Below are 22,324 nucleotides of genomic sequence, written 5' to 3'. Positions count from 1 at the left end.
CTGGGAATCAGAGGGCTCTGGGCTGCCCGCTTTGGCGGGGAGCCCAGAGCCTTTTAAATCCCAGCCGCGGCTGGGAATCAGAGGGCTCTGGGCTGCCCGCTGCGGCGGGGAGCCCAGAGCCTTTTAAATCCCAGCCGCCCGCTGTTATACCCGGCGTATAAGACGACTTCCGATTTTGGGGGGTTGTTTTTTAATATAGAAAGTCGTCTTATACGCCGGAATATACAGTATTACCAAAACGGAAGCATTTTGTTTTATGGTCAAAAAGTTATATAGTTAAAATGCTCTAGTTCAGCTCCTGCACTAACATTCTAAAAATCTTCAGTATATTCTCCATATGTCAAACATGTTTGTGTAGGATCAGTTTAAAAAAGCAGAGCCTGAAGAACACTGCTAGTTGGCCCAAATAAATGAAACACTGGAAGTGTAACTGCATCAGGTCTTCTGTTTACAAAGAAATAAAGAAAATAAAGGAATGGAAAAGTGAGATATCACGTTGTAGGACCAAATATCAAAATTTCCTGTGGGTCTTTGAGGACCCTGTACCTCATGGCAGAATCATAAGAGATTTGGGGTAATAAATGATCACAAATTAAAAATTAGCTTGCAATGAGATATGGCAATGGCAATAGCCAAAAACAAATGCTATTTTGAGTTGTAAACACATCATGCCACAGAGGAGGGGGTGGATGCTTCATTTTATAATGCTCTGGAACTGGAACTCATTGCATTGAGTTTTGGATGCCTCAGTTTCAGAAAGATATTGACAAATTGGATAAAATAGAAAAAAGGCAGTAAAAATGATAGGAGTGTGACAGGATGGATCACAGAAACCCTCTTTGGGACTGCCACCTGATGTGCTGAGGCTATCTCTGAGCCCGTTTTTCCTTGCAGCTTTGGACTTCAGAACCCTGCCTGGTTGTGCCAGACTCGCTAGCCTGCTACAGACCCAGACCCAGGTCTGAATCACGTCCTTCACAAGCTGCAGGCTTAACTGAAAACAGCTTAAGAAGTACTCCTGTCTCCAGCACTCAGATGCCCAACTCCCAATGGGGTCCAAACCCCAAATAAATCCATTTTACCCCATATAAAGCCTATACAGAGTAAACTCATAAATTGTTCACCCTCTATAACATTGATAGATCTGCAGAGCTGTTTGCCCCCCAAGGTATTAATTACTTGCTCTGGGTTAATTAATAAGTAAAAAGTGATTTTACTGAATACAAAAAGTAGGATTTAAGTGGCTCCAAGTAATAACAGGCAGAACAAAGTGAATTACCAAGCAAAATAAAATAAAACACGCAAGTCTAAGACTAATACATTAAGAAAGTGATTACAGGTGAAATCTCACCCTCAGAGATGTTCCAGTAAGCTTCTTTTACAGACTAGCCTCTTTCTAATCTGGGTCCACTCACACCCCTGTGGTTACTGTCCTTTGTTCCAGTTTCTTTCAGGTATCCTTTGGGGGTGGTAAGGCTGTCTCTTGAGCCAGATGAAGACCAAATGGAGGGGTCTCCCAGAACTTTATATAGTTCCCCTCTTGTGAGTGAACACCCCTCCCTCCCCCTGTGTTGCAAGCCCGCTACAAGATGGAGTTTTATGGGCAAGTCACATATCCATGCATGACTCAGAACTTTACAGGTGGCAGCCATTACTCACATGCTACCTTGAACATCCCCAGGTAGGCTTCTTATGTGGATTGGAGTCTTCCAAGGTCCATTGTCCATTAAGTGTTTCTTGATTCAGCGCTTAACTTGCAAATTCCTTTCTTAAGAAGTTGACCAAATGCCTTACTAAGGCTACTTAAAATCAAACAAGTACACAGCCAATATTCATAACTTCGAACACAAAAATGATACATGCATACAAAATAGGATGAATATATTCAGTAGATCATAACCTTTGCAAAGATATGTAACATGGCATACGAAGCATAAAACATATTCCAGTTATGTCATATATACATTCATAAGCATATTTCCATAAAGCATTATGGGGTGCAACATCACAAGGAGGTTAACGGATTGATTTGTGATGAAAGAGGAGATAAGATATCCTACAAATATCTGAACATTTAAAATCCAGATGGAAGAGGAATTATTTAGAGCGTGGGTTCACAATTGATGGTGTCCTGAACAAGGGTAAACAGATCATAACTAATCTGCCCTTCCTATATTGGTGAATATGAGGTAGGGCTTCAGCTACAGCTCACCTCAATGGGAAGAGGGTCCTGGGTGGTCCTTGTTTAGAAAAGAGGGTTGTTGTATGGAAAAGTTTGAGAACCACTGATTACAGGAGAAATTAAAAAAGAAAATGTAGGCTGCATAACAGGAAAATTTAACAGTACCGTCTGCTGCTTTGCAAGATGGCAATGACAGTTACCAGTCATATTGTACCGTCTGCTGCTGTCATGGGTGCTCCTGGCCAGCCTCGGTGAGGTCGGTTGGGGGCGCCTGGACAAAAATGGGAATGACTCCCCAGGTCATTCCCTTCTTTATGTTTTGTCTAATGGAGAGTCAGTCCTGCCTAGAATATCAGGCAAGCCTACTAAAGAACCAGATAGGCAAACGGCCGCTCTGGGTCAGAGCCCCAGACATCCCGCAGAAATGATGAGCTGCATGTCATTCTAGGGGGTGCCCCTGCAACAACCCCATCTGTTGCTTCCCTCCTCCCCGACCCCTCCTGGGCTACCGTGGCAGTTATCCCCCCTATTTGTGTGATGAAGTAATAAAGAATGCATGAATAAGAAACAACACTGACTTTATTGCAAGCAGAGATCAAAGGGGGGAGGGAAGGGCGGTTGGCTTACAGCGTAGAGTGAACCACCCATTCTGCACTTGCTCAGCCTATAGCTGAAAATGGGAATCTATGACAAGCACTAGGATAGAAGCACAGGCAGGACTGAATCTCCATTTGTGTGTGGGCCTTTGGTTGACACTGGTAAAATACAAAATGTCCCAGGATATGTATGTTGAGGGACAGTTCTAAACGGCAGCTTAATTTTTTTATTTGCAGCAAAATGTAGAGGTCTAAGTATCTGATTGTGAGCCCTGGTAGCAAAGAGTAGGCTGGGGTAGGCGCCTCCAGCTGCCATGATATTCCAGGCAGGACTGAATCTTCATTAGACAAAACTTAAAGAAGAGAATGATCTGGAGTCATTTCCTTTTTTGCCCAGGTGCCCCCGGCCGACCTCATCGAGGCCAGCCAGGAGCACTCACAGGATGACGATGACGGATATCAGTGTTACTGTACTGTCTGCCATCCGCAAGGTAAGGCAAGGGGATGCTGCTGTGTAGCGCTGCAGCACCGCGTCTGCCAGCAGTATCCAGTAGACATACGGTGACATTGAAAAAAGGCGAGAAACGATTTTTTTCCCTTTGCTTTCATGGGGTGGGAGGGGTGACAACATATACCCTGAACCACCTGCGACAATGTTTTTGACCCTTCAGGCTTTGGGAACTCAGCCTAGAATTCAAATGGTTTTCAGAGAGCGTGGGAACTGTGGGATAGCTACAGTCGTCAGTTGCCACTCCCTCCGTGAGCGTCCATTTGATTCTTTGGCTTTCTGGTACGCTTGTCTCAGCTCCTTAAGTTTCACGCAGTACTGTGTTGAGTCCCTGTTGTGGCCTCTGTCCATCACGGCCTTGGAGATTTTTTCAAATGTTTTGGCATTTCATCTTTTGGAACGGAGTTCCGATAGAACAAATTCATCTCCCCATACAGAGATCAGATTCAGTATCTCCCGTATGGTCCATGCTGGAGCTCTTTTTTGATTTTGGGACTGCATGGTCACCTGTGCTGATCAGCTCTCCATGCTGGGCAAACAGGAAATGAAATTCAAAAGTTTGTGGGGATTTTCCTGTCTACATGGCCAGTGCATCCGAGTTCAGATTGCTGTCCAGAGCGGTCACAATGGTGCACTGTGGGAGAGCTCCCAGAGGCCAATACCGTCGAATTGCGGCCATACTAACCCTCATTCGAAATGGCAATACCGATTTCAGCGCTACTCCTCTCGTCAGGGAGGAGTACAGATATCGATATTAAGAACCCTTTATATCGAAGTAAAGGGCTTCGTTGTGTGGACGTAGGGATATTAAAGAAGGTACTAACAGTGATTCCCCCAAGTGACAGTGACCCCCCAGTTTCACCAAGTACAAAAATATTTTAGTTCTTCCGTTAAAACGTGTAAGCTCCTGTCTGTAGAAACCATTGATCGTATCTGTCCTGTGAAAGATACTCTATTACTATGTAAAACTTACAAACAAGTTAATTGACTTTGTTCTTGAAGTGAACGCTGTGAGCCTTAAGCTGTAATTAATACAATGTAAACAAACGCTATAAGCCCCTAAGTGACTTTCACTTCATTGTAACAGCAATGGCTCCTAGAAACAGACCCCACCCTCTGTGATTAAAGGACCGGGAGTCTCAAATGAATTAGCACACACTCCGAAAGTGGTGGAGACAGTAAATTAAAATATGGTTAAGATATGGAATGTATGTTGATGAATGCTTGATGTACATGAATGGTTAGGGAGGTGCCAGCCTAGAAAGGGAGTATCCATTGGCCGAAGAACGTGTCAAGTGGACCACCAGACAACCCCTGGAGGGTAAACTGGGATCCACCCCAACACCTGGAAGGATGAGAAACACAAACTTTGGACAGTGTGGAGCCACCAAGAATGTGCCACTTTAGACAGTGTGGAGCCACCAGGAATGTGCCATCTGCTGATTGAGTCAGCAACAGCAGGATGAAACAGCTCCCATAGACTAACATAGGAATTAATTCCTATAAGAATGAACTCCAAAGACTGAGGACTTTGAGTCTCTGGTTCTGCTGCCAACCTCCAGGAGCATCAGATGCATCTGACACAGACTTGGCTCCATCCTCATGACCAAGATACCTGGCCTGTAACTTGGCATAAGCAACTTCTAGGCTGGTAACTATAACACCTATACAGAACTTGAATGAAAGATTGTGTGAATGAATATATATATATATATATATATATATATATATATATATGTGTGTGTGTGTGTGTGTGTGTGTGTGTGTGTGTATAAGGAATAAGTAGTAATAGGAATAAGTAGTCAAACAACATTGTTTACTTTTATCTTTTGCTTTATTATTATATTTACAATAAATGTGGCATCTTTGCCTTATCCCTCTTAATAAGATCCTGCTGTTTTTTATTATATTGGTATAACATGGATGGGTGCAGGGTTAATTCGGTTTAACGCTGCTAAATTCAAGATAAAATCATAGTATAGACCAGGCCTCAGTGTAGTTAATCCATCTTTCCAAGAGGTGGTAGTTGGTTGGCAATCACATCTACAACAGGGTCTAGGTTTACCTAACTACAGTGTCCATGGCGCAACATTTTTCACAGCCCTGAGTGACGTTGCTAGGTTGAACTAATTTTTAAGTGTCTAGCAGACCTGTGAGTTCCAGTGTAACCCTTTCCCAATATCCTTTTGCCTGCAGACCACACCTGTGTATGCTCCTGCTGCAGATACTACTAGCCCTGTGCCTACAACCATCTGACTTGACCCAATGCTCAGGCTACCAGCTATCTAGTCTTCTCTCTTTGACCAGCTCTCAGGTTGCTGTCTCCAGCCTTCTCCTGTTTACATGAAGCATTGTACTTCCACATGAGCCAGGTCACCACTTCTGACCTCAAGTAGCCCTTCTCTTTCCTGTACAGTACTCAAGAGGTTATGGAGTCCTGTGCTGGCTAGATATTGAACTGGGGATGAATACAGTCCCCCATAATGATTGAATAGGTTAATTATGCTATCATAGTTAATTAAGCTGTACACAACTACAACTTTTTCAGGCCCCATATCAACATAGACTACCACAGGGGTAACATTTAGAACAGGGGTGGGCAAACTTTTTGGCCCGAGGGCCACATCGGGGTTGTGCAACTGTATGGAGGACCAGGTAGGGAAGGCTGTGCCTCCCCGAACAGCCTGGCCCCTGCCCCGTCCCGCTTCCCACCACCTGACTACTCCCCTCAGAACTCCCAACCCATCCAACCCCCCCTGCTCCTTGTCCCCAGACCGCCCTCTATCCAACCCCCCTGCTCCGTCCCCTGACTGCCCCAACCCCTATCCATACCCCCACCACCTGACATCCCCCCCGAAGACTCCCACCCCCTATCCAACCACCCTCTGCTCCTCATCCCCTGACCACTCCTCCCAGGACCCCCCGCCCCTAACTGCCCCCTGCTCACTGTCCCGACTGCCCTCCCGACCCCTATCCACATCCTCACCCCAACAGGCCCCGGGACTCCCACTCCCAACCCTCCCTGTTCCACATCCCCTGACTACCCCCCCGAGAACCTCCACCCCCTCCAACTGCCCCCTCCTCCCTGACTGCCCCACAGAACCCCCTCACTCCCTTACTCAACCCCCCTGCTTCCTGCCCCCTTACCAGCAGCAGGAGCTCGCAGCCTTGACACCCAGCCAGAGCCAGCTAAGCTCCCCACACTGCCCAGGGGGAGCGGCAGGCCAGAGCACAGCCCACACGGGGGGTGTGACTGCAGAGGAGGGGGACAGCGTGGGGGAGGGGCCAGGGACTAGGCTCCCTGGCTGGGAGCTCAGGGGCCGGGCAGGACGATCCTGTGGGCCGGATGTGGCCCGCGGGCCGTAGTTTGCCCACATCTCCTTTAGAACCATTCAGCTCAGGGAAGCTGAATGTCCCATAAGGACTGCCCCTTTAAGAGGGAGCAGGGTCCAGTACCCCTGGACAGATTACCTGCTACCCAATTAGGCTTAAGGAAAGGCACCTAGGCCTTATAAAGAAGAAATTAGCTGTATGTGGGTGTCAGCGTATGCATGCAGGGAAATAAGAAAGCACCTACAGGGCCCTGAGTCAGCAGGGGGAAAACACCACTGGGGGAAAGGCCTAAGGAGAAGACCAAATACTCTCTTTCCTCCCTGTATCTTTCCTTACTAACTCAGGCCCCTGCAGGGGCATTCTTACTCCCTAAAGGCAACTGTCAACACTCACCTATAGCTGTCTTATAAGGTCCCTTCCCCTAAGTTAGGCAGCAGGTGATCAGTCCAGGTGCATGGGACTTCTCTCTCTCTCAGAGGCCAGTCATGCTTGACACTGACCAAAAAAATTGTACTGTTAGTAGGTTTGGCAAAATTCATTTTTTTATAACTAAGGAATAATATTAGCTTATTTGAAAGCATTTTTTATTTAAATTTTCAGTTGCAGAAAATTGTGGGTTTTTGTTTAGATTTATATCAATTTAAATTGCATTAGTTATGGGAAATTAATAATAGGTGGATCATATAATTATTTAAATGATAGTTGACAATGAAGTTACAGCTTTATAACCATTGAAAAGGCAAATTGTCAACATTGCATGTCAAAATATACAAAGTAATTATCCTTAAGTGAAACTCTAAGTTCTCAAGCAACATTTTCTTACTTTACCTATCTGTAAATTCTGAATGTTACCGATGGAAATATTTGTCAATGTGTGTGAAAATTCTATTTATTAATTAAAGAATCTAATCCTGCCAAACCTAATTCTTAGCACCTGTTGTCTCTTGTCTTATACTGAAATTGTAAGATGTTTGGCTTTTTGTTCTGTTTATAGTGTGCCTAGCACAATACCATGAGTGGTATGATATAAATAATAATATAGTTCTGAAGCACCTATGTAAGAAAGCAATTTGTAGAAGGAGAAAGATGTGTTTTAAACCCACTTTTAAAATACAGTGTGATTCAATTAGCTTTCTGAAAGGATAGAGTGAAATTAAAATGATCTTGAAAATGAGTCTGAAGACCCTATTGAAGTCAATGGAACTCCATGTGGGCACTAGGGTCTGATCATACAGAGCCAATTGCAGAACTGAACTCCAGATTTGTTTAGTATTTATAACACATGACTGGGCAGTAAGGACTGTTAGTTTCTATTGCCAGTATGTCCTTGAACAAGTCACAACCTATATGTCTCAGTTTATGCATCTGTAAAACAGAGGTGTGGTTAACAATAATATTTAGCTCTCACAAAGCAGTTTAAATCTTCTAAACTCTGGACATTTGTTAACTAATTAATGCAGCGAGGCTTCATTAATGCTTGGAAAGTACTTTAAAATCCCCAAATAAACAGGTTTGCAGTGCCAGGTATTATGTGACAAATGAATTCTTTAGGGGGACCCTGAAATATCTTACCTTTGTTCTAAATTATTTTAACAGCTGTATAAAAAGGTATCACAGCATTGGCCTTCTGCTAAGGGAACATCTCTCCCAAGCTGGGACACTTGGCATGCATAGGCCTAACAACACTAACAGCTGAAGCCTCCACTTATGGAAGGTTCCCATAGAGTATAAGGGGTGGGGAGCCATTAATCTTTCTCCATCCCCTGCCCAGAAGCGTGGGTGACGTTTGGGAGAGGAGGGAGAAAGAAAGCGTTGGGGGAAGGGCACCTATTAATCTCCCTCCCCCTTCGGAAATACGTGTGTGTGGGTGTTGTTGCTAGAGAAGGAGGGGGAGTAGCCGGGCGGTTTCACCTGCGTGTCTGCTTCCCAGAAAGGGCTAGGGCCTGGTTGTCGTTGGGGGAACAGGCAGGGTGGGTGTGAAAGGCTAGAGCCAAGCTTGCTCCAGAAGGGGCGGCAGAGTGAGGGGGGGAAGCCACGCAGCCGGGGTGGGGGTGGTTAGCAACATTTGTCCCTAGCCGGGGAGCAGTGCAGCCCCCGACGGGGATCGGCCTTTCTCCTCCCCCTTGGCGGTGCCCGGCCTCCCGCGGCAGGAAGGGGAGGTGGAAGAAAGGGGAAGAAGCTCCAGGCAGGCCGGGGAGGGAGGAGCAGTCTCGCGGGGAGGCGGCAGACGCACAAGATGGCCCCTGCTGCAGAGGCAGCAGTAGCAGCCGGTCGTGGGGAGGAGGGGGCGGCGGCCAGGCGGCCTCTGCTGCCGGTGCTGGAGGCGGTGGGTGCTGCGGCCAGCCCCGTGGCCCGGAGCTGAGAAAAGCTGCGCTGGGAGACCAGCCGTGCGGTGAGTGCGGGTGCTGGGCTTCGGTGCGGGGAACAATGGGGCGGAGGTGGTGTCTCTCCGGCCTGGCCCAGTGGAGGTCGGGGGCTGGCCCTGCCTTACTCAGGGCTTTCAGGTGGCAGGGGGTCTCTGCGGCGGGCTCTAGCCTGTGTCCCTGCCTCCATCTCTAGGCCTCAGGCTTCGGCCGGTCTCCATTTCCGAGTTGTTCTGTCTTGGAGGCCAAGGAGGTTGGTTCTATAAAGCTGGGGGCTGGGAAAAAGAGATGATTTCCTTTGCCCTTGAAGGAGGAGTGGGGGTGGTAGTTCCAGGGGCTCTTGGTTTAGGGGAGCTGGGGCTGGCCTCATGTCATTCTGGGGTGGGGGCAGAAGACACTATTTGGGTTGCGGGGAGAGTCTGAAGTATGAAAGAAAATATAGTCCCTAGCCCCAGTTATAAAGGTCTTTTACAGCACAGATGGGAAGTCGGTTCCTGCACTCAAAGGGGTTCAGCCCCCCACTGTGGATTTGTAGAGCTGATGTGACACACATTGAATGCTTTGTTTAAAATATATCTACAAATGTCTGTGTCGTGTGTCCCCCGTCCCCCCTGTCAGCCTGCTGCTGTTTTGGGTGCCTATCAAAGTTGTAGGGAACATTCAGGGTAAGTTGGCCAGTGATTTCTCTGTGAGGGCTCTGGAAACTGAGAGCCTGGCATTTGGGAAATGTAAATCTAAAAATATCCAACTAACTTGACATTGTTTTGGTCTTTGGTATTACTTTAGACACAGAGTTAAAAGATGGGGCAAGGATTTCCTGCCAGGAAACAGAGCACTGAGTAGCTACCCTTATGTGTTTGGGTGGGAGGGAGAAAAGAAGAATAACCAGAAATGATGTATTGTCTTCAGAGGCCATATTGAGTGAGATCTGTGCCATTTTAAGAGCCCACAAGTAGGGAAACTGACATTTCTTGTATAAACTGGTATTTCATTAAATTCTTTCCACATACACTTCTTTCTTCTGAACAGTTGTTTTAAAACTTGTTTTGTTTCAATCACTTATGGGGGAAAAAAAGTATTGGTGACATTTTATCAATTGGTAAGGAGCTTCCATTATTTTAATGTAATTTTGATAAATTTAAAATGGCCAAACTATTAAATTGCAAAAATGAGTTCATCTTAAAACAGCTAGTTCACCCCATCAGTAGGAATGGTACTTTTTCACCATTAACTCTTTTAGTGACATGTTACCTTTTGATCGCTCTGTAAGATGACAATTGGACTATTTTTACGTTTATACTATAGTGATGCCTAGTATCTGTGACACATGGAAGAAGTGTGCTACCTTTTCCACTAAACTATTTTTTCCCCATCTTCAGGGATATATAAATCTTGTTTTAAACCTTCCTGCCAATTCCTGAGCATATGGGTAACTAATTGTGTATGGTCTTATTGACTTCATTGAGACTGTTAACACATGAATAAAGTTATGCACATGCTTGAGTGTTGGCAGGACTGGGGTCCACATCTTTATCAGTCAGTGAAATTATTGTAGAAATTATCAATCCAGAAATGCAGTGTTTAATTTCTCCTATTGATGTGAACATATAGTTTCCTTTGAAGTTAATAAGAGCTGGGTGCCTCAAAGGGGGATGATCTCTCTTTTCTCTCCCGCCCCCCCCCCCCTTCTGAAGTTGTTTCAGCCTATTATTTAGAGAAGGCTCTTCCAGAGCAGATGCTTTAGCAGGTTATTTTGAGGGACCTTTTGCACTGATGCTACATGTATTCTGTTTGTTTGATGGACTCTGATTTCCGTTGCTGTCAGTAAACACCTTTGGTCAGCAATAACATTCATGGGGATGAAGAGGAAATTGCTTGTTCTTTGTACCAAAACCAACTTAATTTAAAACAAAATGTACTAGATGGTTGGTTTGAAGTTGGTCTGGGCTGGTAGTAACTGCAAGGTCTGATCTAATGTCTGAGTTGCATGAAACTAAGGGCAGATCTGCAGGTAAAATGTTGCATTGGTGCAGCTGCACTGGTGTAGTGTAAATCCACCTCCCAGAGAGATGGTAGTTATGTCAATGAGAGAAGCGCTCTCATCGACATAGCACTGTCTATAGAGGAGGCTAGGTCTGTATATAACTGTCAGATTTTTCACGCTCCTGAGTGATGTACTTACAGGTCTGTAGTGTAGAGTGGGCCTTAATGATGGCTTCAGCCCACTTCCCAAAGCGTAAGTGTCTGCATGACACAGACCAGTACCAGTTTTGCTAACTGAAAGATTTAACAGAGTTAAGTGCTGAAGACCTAAATTATTTAAAGATGGCCCTCCAAACCAGGTTTGAACTAACATTGATGGGACAGTTTGTAGGGACTTGAACTCCTGTTGCCTATGACCTACCAGCTATCTGGATTGAGACCTTCTATCGCAAATGCTGTCAATCTGGTACTCTTCAGTAGTGGTGAATTAAGAGAATGTATACACCCAAGATTTTGAACTAATTGCTTTATTTTCATATATGTCTGAATATTTGGAAAGAAGCTGAAAATGGTGGCAAGGATTGAAAATTTCACTGATCTGGGACTTGCTATATACACAGGCTTGGCAGAATTTGATTTTTTTTTTTTTAAATTTGAATGTTTAATATTTATTTTTAAGTATTTTCTGTTTTTAATAATTTAATTTTCACAGTTGCAGGACATTAAGGGGTGTTAGTGTTAGGGTAGCGCTGGCAGTGGGGCTTCAGGAGTCTCCCCCAATGGGCCTGACACCTGGTCACAATGTTCAGGGGAGGCTGTGGTCCAGACTCCATGAGGAGGAGGGTGAGCTCCCAGCCCTATGCGAGGCTGCCCTATTGATGAATGACTTCTGCCTGGGGATGGCCCCTGTACACCTGGCTGTGAATGAGCAAGCAGGGAGGTGACAGTGGGGCTGTAGAGTGCTCCCTGCATGCCCACCAGGCTGGTGACACCAGGTCCCTGTAGGTGTTAGCTGTGGGAGAAGCTGCACTTGCTGACTGTTATACATATTTTTTGTTGATTTCTATGTCAGGTGAAATTGATGTTTAATGATTTAAATGAAATCCTGCCAATCAGACGTATATGATGCTGGACAAGTGCCCAAGAGAAGCACTGCTAGATTAACAAACTGATAGTGTTAAGGTTCATTATCTCATGACTCATCATTGCAAAAAAAGGTGTGCTGTATGCCATTAGAAAACAGGAATTAGTTTTTTGTTTGTTAGCTATGCATGTTGTGATTATCATATTTCTTTTTCCATGTGAATTCCAACATGATTTTACTGTCTAATATCTAGAAAACAAATGACTGCAAAATAATGCTTTAAATGCCTTAAGTGTAAAATAGGGATAATGATACTTGCTACTTTTGTAAAGCTGTTTATAGGACTTTCCATCAGTAGTTAGCGTAAGAACTAGGTATTTATTTATTTACACTCTCTGAAAAGCTTGCAAGTCCCAGCTTTCAAATGATATGAAGAATAAGACTGAAATTTTAAAAAATGAGTGCCTAAAGTTAGGCTCCCAAATATGTGGCCTGACTTTCCAAAAGTGATAAGCACCCAGAAGCTCCCATACGTGGTTTAACCAAACTTTATTTCAAATCTTGACCTTTCTCTCTCACCATCACTGAAATCAGTTGCAACATGATTTTAAGTAGCTGCAAAGTAGAAGAGGGACAAATAAAAACATAATCAGTGTGGGGTTTTTTTTTCCCCTAGCCCCCCAAGGCCTGGTATACTGCAGCCTGCTTGAGTTTGATTGACTAGTATTTAGAACCAGAAGATTTCTCCCCCGTATTGCCATTGGACCATTGATCACACAAACATGTACGCATCTCCACTCCAGACTTGAACATCTGGAAAAAAATAGTTAGTTTTTTTCATGTTTACAAAAAATCTATTGTGACAGTTAAGTATGTTTAAAATAACTACCCCATATACAGAAACTCAGCAAGTGATCCAACATCAATGAACAATAACCCTTCTATAAAAATTCTTTTGGTCTTCCACCCTTTCAAACCACTTTCAAGAAAAGCCTGAGAAAATATAGGCCTTGCAACCTTCCCCTGTCAATGGAGACATGAGGAAGGAAGCAAATTCCATTTGTGGAGGAACTCCACAGAAAATTGTCTCTATATGTACAAAGCAAGTGGTTGTTGGTCTTTTAACAGCTGAGATCAACTGGGATACTTGAGCTATCTCTTTTTGTGCTTTAACCTAAGATACACAGGATCCGAACCATAAAGAAACTTGTATATCAAAGCCAGTACTTTGCGGTGCACCTGACAATGAACTGGAAACTAGTATAGTCAAGGGAGCATAAACATGTGCTTGGTGTGTGAAATGGCAGTCAGTAAGCAAGTGCGTTCTGCACTGTTTGAAGTTTCAGTGTGACCTTTAAGGTTAGCTATAAGGAGGGCACATTGTCTGGAGATTCTTGGGTAACTGTTGTGACATCCACAAATAGCAACTGATCATGCATAATTTCTGTACAGTAAAAAAATTTAACACTTGAGTTATAAGATCTGTTCTCCTTTTGAGTTGATCCAGGTGTAGCTTCTATTATTGTCAATGTGCTCATGAGTATGTCTTGAGAACTATGGTAGGGCAAACTATCTTTTGCACACAATCCCATTGTTTTAATTGGTGGCCTGTGTAGTAAAACTTAAGTGACCTCATACTACTGTAGTTTCAAAGGAATTAATGACTTATGTCTCCTATACTTGTGGAATGACATAACTGAGGAGAAGTCTCAATGTCTGTAAAACTGTATGGGCACTAACCTGTTTCAGTGTGGTATTACAAATGCATAGGTGTTTTGTCCCCCCCCCCCCCCTCTTGTATTTGGAAACCAGTTGCAGTGGTTCAGGAAATAATGTCCCTGTTACTAATATATCAGCTGTGAGAGGAACTTGTTTTGATGTTTAAATGAGGATTCTGGATGATCATTTGTTCATTGCAGTTTCATACTGTTATTAGGGTGGCACTGCTTGTGTCCTCCTATAGTTGAAGTTACAGAACAGCATCCATAAACCTCTCTGCTTGGTAGTTTATCCTTCAAGCTGAAATATTTCTTGCTTCATATTTGACCAAAAATTATTTTTTAAATGTTCAGCTCTTTTTGAGTGAGAGAAAATGAAGTAGATGGAAAATACCAATTATTAGAGAAGAGAAATATTTTTTTATAAGTTTTGTCTGCCCTCTGCTACGTTGAAATGGAAAGCAATACGCTGGAAAGAGAACATTCCTCTCTTCTAGCTTTACTTCCTTCCACAGAGCATATGGTAGGTGTGTGTGGGAATATAACTTGAGAGCTTTTTTTTTATGTTTTTTATTTTATTTTATTTATTTTAGAGATGGGTATTAATACTACTTTCAGCCTTCAGTGGCAGGGGTGGCTCATTGATTGAAATGCTTATTGTCCTGGAGCAGGGGTGGGCAAACTTTTTGGCCTGAGAGGCACATCTGGCTGGGGAAATTGCATGCAGGGCCATGAATGTAGGGTTGGGGGCAGGGGGTTGGGGTGTGGAGGGGGTGTGTAGTGTGGGAGGGGGCTCAGGGCAGGGGGATGGGGTGCAGGGAGGGGAGTGAAGTGCGGGAGGGGCTCAGGATGGGGTTGGGGTGCAGGATGGGGGTGCAGAGTGTGGGAAGGGGCTCAGGGCAAGGGATTGGGGTGGAGGGTGGGGGCCCAGGGCAGGGGGTTGAGGTGCAGGAGAGAGCTCAGGGCAGGGGGTTGCGGTGCAGGAAGGGGTGCAGCATGCAGGAGGGGGCTCGGGGCAGGGTATAGGGGTGTGGGAGGGGTTTAGGGTGTGGGGTTTGGCCTGGTGCTGCTTACCTTGAGTGGCTCCGGGGTGGCAGCGGCACACAGCGGGGCTAAGACAGGCTCCCTGGCGCCACGCTGCTCCCGGAAGCACCCGGCACCACATCCCTGGGGAAGTAGGGAGGCAGAGGGCTCCGCACACTGCCCTCACCTGCGGGTACCGTCCAAGCTATTGACTATGGTTCCCTGTTCCTGGCCAATGGGAGCTGCGGGGGGAGGTACCCACAGGCAAGGGCAGGGCACGGAGCCCTCTGCCTCCCCCAACCCCCAGGGGCCGCAGGGACATGATGCCGGCCACTTTCGGGAATGGCGTGGGGCCCACGGTGCCACGGGTGGCAATCTTGTGGGCTGGATCCAAAGCCCTGATGGGCCGGATCCGGCCCACAAGCTGTAGTTTGCCCACCCCTGTCCTGGAGCCATCCATTCAAATTTAGGCAACATTGACTTCCCTGCTACTTACTGTTTGGGATTTTCAGAACCAGTGCAGTTTCGTAGCGTAGACGAGATGTATTGTGGTTGGATGTTTCTTTTAAAGTGATCATCAGTGAAATAGTTTAATGTGACTTATAGTAATTTGAAGTCGGATAACATTATGCTTGTTACTGCCACGTTGTTTGTGGTGGAGCTGAACCAGTGTTATCAGCACTGAAGCTTATTCTGGTTTAGACAAGGCCTGAGAACCCTAGAGCTGCTTCTGGACTTGCAGATCCCATGTTAGAATTCAGAACTACTGCCAGCCTACCATGATGACTAGTATCTCATCTTTAATTTATCTTATTTGAACTTTGCTGTATATAAAGCGGGATCAGGATTCCAATCTAGATCCTGCCTTAAAATGAACTTAAAAAAACCCTGACCATCTTAATAAGTGGACTTTCAGACAAAGTGAAAATGAGGTGCTATCTGAGATTGAAGGGTTAAAAGAGGTTCAGCAAGGTCCAGATGGTGCATATCCATGACTTCCTAAGTATGAAGTGGCTGAACTTCTAGCAAAAACATGCAGTCTCATTTGAAAACCGCTACTATATAGGTGCCTTGGAAGGTAACAAATGTTGTACCCAGGGGTGATCCAGGGAATTAAAAAGGTAAAACTTGCTTCTGTACCTGGTAAATTGGTTGAAATGATCATTAAAAACAGAACAGTAAAACCTCCTGAAAGATCATCATATGATATACTATCTAACCTGCATGGTTTCTGCAAAGGAAAGTTGTCTCGTGAAACTCTTAAAAAGCTTTGAAAGTGTCGTCAAAGTAGTGGATACAGCAAAACTGGTTGTCATAGGCCAGGTCTACACTAGGGGGGGTCGAACTACCTTAGTTCGACTGACTTACCCGTCCAGACGCGGCGGGGTCGAACTCTGCGGCTCCCAGGTCGACTCCGCCACCGCCGTTCGCGGTGGTGGAGTTCCGGAGTCGACTGGAGCACGTGGGGAGTTTGAACTATCGCGTCTTGATTAGACACGATAGTTCGAACTCCGAGAAGTCGAACTCACCGCGTCGACCCGCGCGGTAAGTATGGACCTTCCCATAGTTTATTTAGATTTTCAAAAGCGCTTTTGGGGGGTTGTGGAAGCTAAGAGTTTAGTTAGCATTCAGAGGGAGATTAGATGCTTATATAGACAAAAATATTCCCACTCATGCATTCAGAGTTTTGGAAGGGATAAAAAAACCCTCATACTTCTAGTTTTCAAACTAGTGTTTAACTATTAGGGATTAGGATGAGAGCTTCATTTGGATAAATTATATCGCATCTGCCTACTGTGATTCTTGCACCTTCCTCTTAAGTACCTGCAACTGCCACTGTTAGACAGGAAACAGGATTAGGTGGACTACAGAGTCTGGTGCAGTATGATAATTCCTATATTTTCTATATAGAATACAAATTGTGATAGGATAAAATGAAAGCCAGAAAAGGAAAAGCACACTTCTCTTGTCCCAAAATATTCTGAATTTCTCCTCAGTAGTAATGAATTATGCAAACTTTGGAATAGTATCAGAGAGGTAGTCGTATTAGTCTGTATCCACAAAAACGAGGACTCCAGTAGCACCCTAAAGACTAACATATATTTGGGCATAAGCTTTCATGGGTAAAAAACCACTTCTTCAGATGCAACTGAATTGTGTTTTTACACACGAAAGCTTATGCCCAAATAAATCTGTTAGTCTTTTAACTTTGGAATAGTTCCTTTGAAGAAAGTGGAGGGTGGAGGAAAAGAGGGAAGACAGAAAGTCATTAAATGTTAATAGGAAAATATAATTGTCTGTTATGAATGCAACACTTGCGTGTGAATGAATGTTAGCTCTTCTACTCATCTTGTATTGTACCAGCTCTTAGGTGTTCACATGATGTTTATCTTTACATTTAATAGGATGATGTGAGCAGACAACTTTTCCAACCTGTTTTAAAACACAGCCCACATAATGTGCAATCAAAACTATCCTTTTCCTGGGGTTTGGTTTTGTCATCGTACTGTTAATGAAGGTCACCCCAGGCCTTCCCTCCATGTTTAGCTTCTCCTAGAGATGGTCACAGGACTGCTACATCTGTGCACTAAATCCTCTCTTCTTCAGATCCAACCTAGAGAGCCACTCCCATCTAACTTATCAGTGGTGGAATTTAATGAACTTCATTCGTACTAGTGAATCTGCTGTAGTCTTGATTCCAGCAGAATCAACAATAACTGCAGCTGGGGTGGGTTCACAAACTGTCAGCTAGAAAAAGATTGACAGTTGCATGTTCCTATTGCATGAACAAGCTGTACTCCTTCAAGGGGTCCAGTAGGAATTTTTTTCATCCCTGGCATGTGCAACATTGCACCGTTGTTGGATGGTCTTGTACTTTCCACTCAACCATCAGTGACTAGCTACTGCCAGAATGTGATGGACTACTGGTCTCATATAGTGTGGCAGATCCTGCAATATGTGCTTTTAAGATGTGTTGAACAGTAGTTTAGTTTGTGAAGTGGTTATCTTGATGCGTAGAGATTCATTGTCCAGGCTACCATTTCCAAGAGTGTTGGGGGCATAATTTAGGATGCAGAAAGGGTATTTGGAGCTTAGAAGCATCAACAGAGGTACTATATGTACTCACATGAGCTAGTTCTACAAGACCAGCCAATTCCTGCACAGTTGGAGACCACCTCTTGTTGGGATTTTGCATGCAGAGTATATTGTCTGTGGAAATTCATTGCAATGTTTCAAAATTGTGGATGACAATGAGTCATCTGAACCATTTCCAGTCATCAATGGGGTCAAGCAGGACTGTGTGTTGGCTCTAGCTCTCTTCAGTATGATGTTCTCTGCCATGCTTACAGACGCCTTATGTGATTGTCGCACCAAAATTTGTTGTCAGATATTGGACTGATGGTAAGCTGCTCAATTTGAGGAGACTACAGGTGATGACAAAAGTACAGGAAGTGACTTTCATGATCTTTGGTTTGCTGATGACTGTTTCCCAAATGTCAAATCTCAGTCTGACATGCAGCAGAATGAGCTATTTTTCTTCAGCTGATGACAACTTTGGTCTCGCAACATCAAGAAGACAGAAATGATGTACCAGTCTGCACAAGGAAAGTCTGACGTAGAACCTAGTATCCCAGTGAATGGCCAAATCCTTCCAGCAGGTTCACCTACCTTGGAAATGCACTGTCTCATTCACATAAATGATGAAACCAATGCCAGAATTGCAAAAGTGAGTGTGGCCTTTAGGCTCCCACACATTTGCACATAACCTGCCAGAGGCATTAATCAACAAACAAAACTGAAGGACTACAAAGCCATCATGTTGCCACCTCTGATGTATGCATGTGAAACCTGGATGGTGTACAGATTGCCATGCTATGAAACTGAATCACTTCTCCATGGGCTGTCTGAGGAAACTGATCAGGATAAGATGGCAAGACAAGTTTCCAGATACTTAAGTTCTCTTATGACCAGGCATTCCAAGCTTCCATATTCTGATATCACATATGAGATGATCAGGCCATGTCAACAGAATGTCAGAGGATCGACTGCCAAAGAAGATATTTTACAGTGATCTGAAGGAAAGCACTCTCAGAGGCAGAAAGAAATGTTTCAAGGGCTCCCTCAAGTTATCCCTGGGGTGTTTCAACATTGACTCAGACTGCTGGGAAGATCTCACACGTGATTGTTCTACTTGGTGAATGCTTGTGTGTGCAGCTCTCCTGCTGACGTAGCTACTGCCACTTGTTTAGATGGGTTTTTCTTTTTTATGTTGACGAGAGAGCTCTCTCCTGTCGGCATAGAGCGGCTACATGAGCGATCTTTCAGTTTGCTAGTGTAGACGTGGCCTGAATCTCACAACAGCAGCATGATCACTGTTAATCAAGTAACACATAGTGGCATCTCTTGTTCAGTGTGCCACAGACTGTTCAAAGCTCCAGTTGGCCTGATCAGCCACTCAAGTGTTCACAGAAACTAAAGCAACCACTGATGTTTGTCCTTCAAGTTCAAAGATGACCATGACAACACATGTTATATGAAAACTTCCACTGTCCTTTATGGTCACAAAAATCAATACAAGTTCTCTATTCCGGGAGAGGTAGTACCTGGGAGTGCAGCAGAAGAAGCATTGCTGTTCTTGAAGGTGAAATTTGCTTATAGTGGATAGAGTCAAGGTTGCATGGGGCTTTACCTTAATGCTGTATTTCTTGGTTTTCACAAGTTGGAGTTTTGCTGAAATCAGTGTTCTGGAAAGGCATGAGCTGGGCTACCTTAAATCTGTGTATATAAATTAGAGGATGTAATGGAGGGAGAAACAAAGTAGATGTGCAGCACTATAAATCAAGAATCAGTAAATTAAAGGGTCTTAGGGCAGCTGAAGCTTTCAATTCAGCCCAGTGTTTTCCAATACTTCAAAAATATAGAGAAGAAAATGTTCCTTGGTCATTTTAGATTCATTTTACTTTTTCAGTGATATTGACTGAATAATTTGAACAAGGGTAGCATAATGCCTTTCCCCTTCCCCAACAATAACAAGTAATACAGGGTATATGTAAAGGAAGAAAAGAGTTCAAGAATTTTCTAACTTAGTAAAGGCTAAATTCTGGATACCCTTATAAAACTTAAGTAGAAGTGCTTGCTTAGGAGAAAATGTGAATGTTGAGGAATAGGAAATTGCATCCTCTTTCCCAGGGGTGGCCAACACGAGCCTGAGAGAGCCAGAATTTACCAATGTACATTGTCAAAGAGCCACAGTAATATGTAAGCAGCCCCCCATAAGCTCCTCCCTGGCTCCCAGTGCCTCCTGCCCACCAGCAGCCCCGCTGATCAGTGCTTCCCTGCACCTCGGGATCAGTTTTCTTGGCATGCAGGAGGCTTGAAGGGGGAGTGGGAGGAGCCAGGGCATGGCAGGCTAGTGGAGCGGGTGGGAAGAGGCGGAGTAGGTTCAAAGCCTGTGGCAGAGCCAGGGGTTGAGCAGTGAGCACCCCCAGCACATTTGTAGCTCCAGCCCTGGAGTTGGTGCCTATACAAGGAGCCACATATTAACTTCTGAAGAACCGCATGTGGCTCCAGAGCCACAGGTTGGCCACCCCTGCTCTTTCCATTTCCTTACCTGGGGTATAGTGTAGAGTACTTGGGGAAGAGATGTGTTTAAAACTGGTTTATTTTGTTGTGAAACTTACTTCTCTCGTTTGCAATGTGTTGCTTCTTGTTAAGGGATTGCATGTGATGTTGATTTTTAAGCAGCTGTTCTCTGTGCTGTTTATAGCAAGAAGGAATGTCTCCTTTCTAAAAACTAGGGATAGCTCCAGGACTCAACAAAATCATATAAGGCAAATACTATTGCTTTGGGAAATCAATATTTAGGAAACCCTGGATTCTTGTTTTGTAAATGGGCAAAGGATCAATATTTCCACACTCAGCCTGGAGAACAGCAGTTAGTCTGGTAGGCCTCTTAATGAGGGATTCAAAGTGATAAATATTGTGAGCTGAATGCATCACTGCAGAAATGTTAACGGGCCCTCTACTTTGAATGGTCTCTTAAAATATGTGAAAACACCAAGGAGTCCTTGTGGCACCATAGACTAACCCATTTATTTGGGCATAAGCTTTCGTGGGCTAAAACCCGCTTCATTAGATGCATGGAATGGAAAACACAGGTAGGTATAAACACACAGCACATGAAAAGATGGGGAGTTGCCTTACCGAGTTGTGGGGTCAGTGCTAATGAGCCAGTTCCATTAAGGTGGAAATGGGCTATTCTGAACAGTTGACGACAAGGGGTGAATATCAAGGGAAGAAAAATCACTTTTGTAGTGCCAAATGAGTTCAGTGTAATTAAGGTGGCTCATACCTTCTTGTCAGCTGTTTGAAATGAGTATCAGGCCTGGTCTACACTGGCGGGGAAGGGGGGGAGAATAAGCAATTTCAGCTACGGGAATAGCGTAGCTGAAGTCGATGTGTCTTAGATCGACTTGGAATCACTTACTTCACGTCCTCGCAGCACGGGATTGACAGCCGCCGCTCCCCTGTCAACTTTGCTTCCGCCTCTCGCTGAGCTGGAGTTCAGCAGTTGACGGGAGAGTGATCAGGGATCAATTTATAAATCGATCCCCGATATATCGATCGCTACCCGCCAATCTGGCAGGTAGTGTAGATGTATGCTCAGTAGTGGGAGATTAGTTTTTGTAGTGACCCATCCACTCCTAGTCTTTATTCAGGCCTAATTTGATGTTGCAAATTAATTCCAGTTCTGCAGTTTCTCATTGGAGTCTGTTTTTGAAGTTTTTTTAATTGAATTGCCACTTTTAAGTCTGTTATTGATTGTCCAGGGTGATTGAAGTGTTCTCCTACTGGGTTTTGAATGTTATAATTCTTGATGTCAGATTTGTGTCATTTATTCTTTTGCATAGAGACTGTCTGGTTTTGCCAATGCAAATGGCAGAGGGACATTGCTGGCACATGATGCATATATCACATTGGTAGATGTGCAGGTGAACGAGCCTCTGGTGTGGCTGATATGGTTAGGTCCTATGATGGTGTCTCTTGAATAGATATGCGGACAGAGTTAGCAATGGGGTTTGTTGCAGGGATTTGTTCCTGCGTTAGTGTTTTTGTTTAGTTGCTGGTGAGTATTTGCTTCAGCTTGGGGGGCTGTTTGTAAGTGATTACTGGTCTGTCTCCCAAGGTCTGTGAGAGTGAGGGATCGTCCTTCAGTATAGGTTGTAGATCCTTGATGTGCTGAAGAGGAGACTGTAGGTGACAGCTAGTGGCGTTCTGTTATTTTCCTTGTTGGGCCTGCCCTGTAGTAGGTGACTTCTGGGTACCCTTCTGGCTCTGTCAGTCTGTTTCTTCAATACTCACTTGGTGAAGTGTAGTTTTAAGAATGCTTGATAGAGATCCTGTAGGTGTTTGCCTCTGTCTGAGGGATTGGAGCAATGCGGTTGTATCTTAGAGCTTGACTGTAGACAATGGATCGTGTGATGTGTCCTGGTTGAAAGCTGGAGGCATGTAGCTAAGTATAGCGGTCAGTAGG

At 44.5% G+C, this 22,324-nt stretch overlaps 1 protein-coding gene across 6 annotated transcripts in view; it reads left to right on the top strand.

The window, feature by feature from the left end:
• Positions 1–8,323: 8,323 nt before the first annotated feature.
• Positions 8,324–22,324, top strand: part of RC3H1 (ring finger and CCCH-type domains 1) — a 104,661-nt gene continuing 90,660 nt past the window's right edge. For 3 of the 6 annotated variants that reach the window (XM_039484575.1, XM_039484573.1, XM_039484570.1), the window contains exon 1: positions 8,325–9,011. The gene's annotated coding sequence lies outside the window, so the exon portion shown is untranslated. Of the gene's footprint in view, positions 9,012–22,324 lie in introns of all 6 variants that reach the window. The other 3 variants (XM_039484574.1, XM_039484572.1, XM_039484571.1) reach the window with 2 other exon arrangements.

Source organism: Mauremys reevesii, linkage group 8 (assembly GCF_016161935.1).
Source record: "Mauremys reevesii isolate NIE-2019 linkage group 8, ASM1616193v1, whole genome shotgun sequence".
In the NCBI taxonomy this organism is placed as follows: Eukaryota; Metazoa; Chordata; order Testudines; family Geoemydidae; genus Mauremys; species Mauremys reevesii.
Note: the sequence above shows the minus strand (reverse complement) of the source record. Positions and strands in the feature narration are given on the sequence as shown.